The following is a 6,000-nucleotide window of genomic DNA, read 5'->3' on the forward strand; positions in this document are numbered from 1 at the left end:
TAATAGAGCTCGTGCGAAATGAGATGATCTTAATGTGAAAAAAACGCATTGTTGTCCTAAGTTCTGAGTGAGTCTATCCCTATGTTCCGGTGCGGTGGCAGCCTTAATTGACTGTCGCCTGTTGATCTGCGCTTTTCTAGCCTTCTCGACCTCTTCAGTACACTGCATGCGTCCAGGCACCATAGCTAAAGGGAAAGTTCTTCACAATCAGGTGCGTGTGATTGTATACAGTGGTACTAGATTTGTGCCAGAAGAGGCAAGTGAGAACCTCTAGTTATTCCAGTCACACAATAAAGAGAACGAAGAAGGGGGAAAGCATAACTACATGTACTGCCCAAGGTTTCACTACTTCGGGAAGGATGCAAAATAAAAAATTATATATATTTATGAAATATTGACGAACAGTTCGCCACAGTACTTACAAGTGATTTCCAAATGAAACATGTTTTATTTTTATGTTGTCAGCATCGTTGACGTCTGCTGAGCTATATTTTTAAACCTTTTTTTTTTTATAACATTTCATTCTGACAGTGTAGGATCGGACTTGTTTACTTTAATTGATCCTTTCTTCATGCGACCATTTTTTTTCACAAGTTGTGACTTATTCGCAATAAGGTTCCACAGCTGTCCATGAAATATTTACTTTGTTCTCAAGCCAGTCTCGGATAACAAAAGTTTATTAATCAGGTAATTAATTTCGGTCAGTGATGACCACCGTCAGAACTGAGTAAATTCAATATAATACGTAATTCGTGTCATTGCGTATACAGATGGTACAATCACATTAAATCAGTCGCACAAGCTTAGTCACAAAATTTAAAAAAAAAATTCTGGTTACCATTGCCAACGTTAAACCAGACATGTTGACACTTGGAAGTGTCACTAAGAAATTCGCTATTCATGCAGGTACAGAAGTGAAAGGTTTTATTAGTAACTTACCTACCTCTGAGTTTTTTGAGAGAGTGATTAATTCAACTGGAGCTAGATAAAGGGCTTGATCGTAATGCAACCGCCCCCCTCCCCCTAACTCAACCCCTGATGCGTAAAATCCGTTACTGGCCACTCTAAAGCGTTATTAGATATAGCCAAAGTCCCAGCATACTTAATCAGTTAAAAACTTGATCATTTGCTCAACGAACGCTTCATTTACATCCAGTATTCGGTCAACGTCTGCAGTGAACCTGTTAAGCGGCTTCAAAATATGAAAATCTCAAATAACGGCAAGATCATTTCCCTTGATGTTACTAACATGTATACTAATGTAGCAGTAACTGAAAAGGGAAACTTTACTAGCGACAATCTTTTAAAATACGAGGAATTATCTGACGCTGATAGTGTTGAACGAAGAACTTGTCTCATCCCACAACTATTTCAGCTTTCTGAATAAGATGTACTTTCAGATTGATGGACTAGTCCCGTCTTGCTCACACCGGGCGTTCCGTCTAGCGGGCGCTCGCTTAGTACAGGGGCGATGAGCAGGCAAGATGGTCGCATGTTGTCAGTCTTCGCTGCGTAAACAAACCTATTGGCTTGCTGCTATAGTGCTATGAATTTGAATGTTATGAATATGTATTCATCTGAGAAGAGACCAAGTTCTAGCGCAAACTGCGTGCAACAAGAATCCCAATGGCAGTTGCAGTGGCTTTTTGTGAATATTGGAAAACGTAGTACATATTTAGTATGTTGACTTATGTTACAAAAAAAAAAAAAAATACAACGTTGAGCGACACTAGAATTCCAAATATTGTGACGTGTGTAACAGTGTTAAGGAAGATGAGCAGCCGCGTGGCATTAGCCGAGCGGTCTCAGGCGCTGAAGTCATGGACTGTGCGGCTGGTCAAGGCGGAGGTTCGAGGCCTCCCTCGGGCATGGGTGTGTGTGTGTTCGTCCTTAGGATAATTTAGGTTAAGTAGTGTGTAAGCTTAGAGACTGATGACCTTAGCAGTTAAGTCTCATAAGATCTCACACACATTAGAACATTAGGAGATGAACATCTGAAATTAATTCCAAAGTAAAAAGAATCCTTCAGCAATGAGGTAAGACCGGTTATCTCAATCTTACATTAGTTATTAATAGCCTGTTATTCAAGTTATTACAAATCGATTTACGCGACACTTCAATGTCTAGGAATTTGAAGTTACAAATGAAGGTCCAGTGAGAAGGATCTCTAGAACTGCCCATTTAATTGCTCGGGAATTTAAACCACTCTCCACTGGGCCGTTTGTGAAAGAATGCCTCGACATTGCTAGTGAATGCATATGTCCTCTAAGTACAGCACAATTTAACGCAATTTGTCCGTCTCGACACACAATTGCACGCCATATAGAACACCGTAGTGCAGATGTTGAACGACAGCTAACAGTGAGAGGGCAACAATTTTTCGAATACTCTCTGTCTCTTGAAGAAAAGTATCGACGTTACTGATAAAGCACAATTGGCTGTATTCGTCCCAGGGGTGGATACAGATTTAAATATCACCGAACAATTTCTTAATTTAGTGCTCATGAGGGACACATGTATCGGCAAAGATGCGTTTAGTGCTGTTCAACATGCTGTTACGAAATTGGATCTCCGCTGGAACAAGCTTGTTTCCGTCGCCAATGCTGGCACCCCAGTTATGGCTGGCTGTAAAGTGCGTTTTGTGGGACGTATAAAAACTAAGCTGATCCGAGGACAGCAATTTCACTCAGTGCATTGTGTAATTCATCAAGAGGCTCTTTATGCGAAGACTGTACAGTTTGAGAGGGTTATGAATGTCGTTGTTAGGGCCGTAAATTTTATACGGTGCGCAGGACTGAATCACAGACAGTTTCGAGAGTTAATGGATTCACCGGAATCTGACTTCAATGATATACTCTATTTTTATGAGGTATGATGCTTGAATGTTTCCTCCTTTTGGTTGAATAGGTAAATATTTTTGTGGATTTGAAAGGAACGTCGGTTGCTGAGCTTTCGGTCCCTCAAATGGGTTGTTAAACTAGCATTTGTTACCGACATAACGACTCATTTGAATAGTCTCAGTGCTTCGTTGCAGGGAGAAGATCAGTTATTTGTATCTCCATTTTCTAAAATTTGTGCATTGCAAATGAAACTGGAGTTAAGGAGAGGTCAGTACCAGGACCGCAATTTCACGCATTTTCCGAATGTGATGCGATTCGCAACTGGCATTAATAATGACCTAGTTCCGTCGTTCGTTCAGTCTCTCGAGAATTTGGATGCAGCATTCGCGGAACGATTCGAGGATTTGAGATCACTTGAGCCATATTTCGATACTTTCATGTCACTTTGCTCCATGAACGTCAAAACAGTGTCCGCAGAAGTACAGTTTGAACACTTCATGAAGAACAAGTTCAGAATGTCGAATGACATCATTCGGTTCTATTCTTGCCTTACACGGGATAGATTTCCTCAACTACATGCGACAGGAGCAGCTAGAATATGCACGTTTGGTTCTGCTTATTTATGTGAGCAGTTTTTGTTAGCTTTGGTTCAAGTGGATCAAATGGCTCTGAGCACTATGGGACTTAACTACTGAGGTCATCAGTCCCCTAGAACTTAGAACTACTTAAACCTAACTAACCTAAGGACATCACACACATCCATGCCCGAGGCAGGATTCTAACCTGCGACCGTAGCGGTCACGCGGTTACAAACTGACGCGCTTAGAACCGCACGGCCACACCGGCCGGCTTTTGTTAGCTTTAAACCTTTGCAAATCGAGACATAGATCACAAATAACAGATATCCTTCGGAGGGCCATTCTTCGATTGCACACCACAAGTAGTAAATGTCCGGACATTTCCTCGCTTGCAGCAAAACAGAGGAATATTGATCGTAATATACATAAATATAATAGGCTACAACAAGATCTGCGTTACTGTATGTGATGTGATTATACTCTGAAGAGTCAAAAAAACTGCTACACCAGCCTAATGTCGTGTAGGGCTCCCGCGACCACGCAAAAGATCCGCAACACGACGCTGTATGGACTCTACTAATGTCTGAAGTATTGCTGGAGGGAATTGACACAACAAATCCTGAAGGGCTGTCCATAAATCCGTAAGCGTACGAAGAGGTGGAGATCTCTTCTGAACAGGACGTTGCAAGGCATCCCAGATATGCTCAATGATGTTCATGTCTCGGGAGTTTGGTGGCCTCAGAAGAGTGTTCCTGGAGCCACTCTGTAGCAGTTCTGGACGCGTGGAATGTCGCATTGTTCTGATTGAATTGCCGAATTCCGTCGGAATGCACAATGAACATGAGTGGATGCAGGTGATTATGTACGTGTCACCTGACAGAGTCCTTTCTAGACGTATAAGGGGTCCCATATCACTCCAACTGCACACGAACTACACTATTACAGAGCCTCCACCAGCTTGAACAGGCCCTGCTGACATGCAGGGTCCACGGATTTACGAGGTTGTCTGCACACCCGTACACGTCCATCCGCTTTATACAATTTGAAACGAGACTCGTCTGACGAGGTGGCATAATTCCAGTCATCAACAGTCCAGTGTCGGTGTTGACGGGTCGAGGCGGGGTGTAAAACTCTATGTCGTGCAGTCATCAAGCGTACAGGAGTGGGTCTTTGGCTCCGAAAGCCCATATCGATGATGTTTCGTTGAATTTTTTGCACGATGACACTTGCTGATGGCCCATCACTGAAATCTGCAGCAATCTGCGGATGGGTTACACTTCTGTCTCGTTAAACGATCCACTTCAAGTCGTCGTTGGTCCCTTTCTTGCAGGATCTTTTCCCGACCGCAGCGATGTTGGAGATTTGATATTTTACCGGATGGCTGATATTCACGGTACACTCGTGAAATGGTCGTACGGGAAAATCCTCACTTCATTGCTACCTCAGAGATGCTGTGTCCCATCGCTCGTGCGTCGAATATAACACCATGTTCAAACTCACTTAAATCTTGATAACCAGCCACTTGTATTCTGCATGTTTACATATCTCTGTATTGGAATACGCATGCCTATACCAGATTCTTTGGCGCTTCAGTGTAGATTGTAACGTAATAGTTTTACGGTACATTTAACCTGCTGCCAATGAGTCCGCAACAACGCAGGGTTGTGTTTTATGTCCAGAATGTACTTAATGTAGTCTAACCTAGAAGGGCACACTCAGACGGCCCCCCTTCGCCCCCGCAACCTGAGATGGTTCTCCAGACAGAGTTACCCCGCGCCGCTTTTCACGGCGCGGAAACGGCGCCCGGCCACCCTCTCGCTACATCTCGCTACAGTGTGGAGTATGACTTCTGGTGAGCTGCCCGCAGTTACGTCACATCTGTCCGGCCGCAAGGGTAGTGCAAATGGGCACCCGGCTGACCACGTCTGCACTAGCCACAGGGCCCTGCCTTGTAAGCTCTATCACATATCTGCTTTACATCACCAAAAAAGGTAAATTCTTCAGGCTGAACCATATTATACGTTAAACAGCATTTTATCGCTGGTACGTCAATGTTACTTTCATGACTCACGGTAATGAAGACGACATTAATGAAATTCACCTGCAGTTCAGTGAAATGCACAATAATTTGAAATTTACTGTCAGGCAGGAAAGTTGTAGGACTATTTTCAAGATTTAAAAATGTGTTGGAATGGCTGGTTGCATGACGTAAACAAGTACAGGAAGCCGACTTCTGTTGATAGTGTATTCGCGCCAACTGAGGCCATTCATGACTTTGATACGAATACATTGACTGGAATTGCTCTCTCAGATCTTAACATATAAGAAGAATTAGTTTCTTAGGATTAGAGCACGACAGAATGGATTTGGCTCACAAGTAGTCAATAAAATGTACAGCAAAAACTGTTGGGCTCTAAGAGTAACAGAGAAATTACTTTGGAGGAAATTACGCCTCGTGAAAGTAAACAGTACATTACTATCCCTTATATGGGTGGAATGTTGGACAAAATAACAAATGCCTTCCCTAACACTAATGCTGAAATTAGGTTCGCTACTAATAATATACTGAACTCACACGTTTT

The sequence above is a fragment of the Schistocerca americana genome, chromosome 2, assembly GCF_021461395.2.
Source record: "Schistocerca americana isolate TAMUIC-IGC-003095 chromosome 2, iqSchAmer2.1, whole genome shotgun sequence".
Lineage (NCBI taxonomy): Eukaryota > Metazoa > Arthropoda > Insecta > Orthoptera > Acrididae > Schistocerca > Schistocerca americana.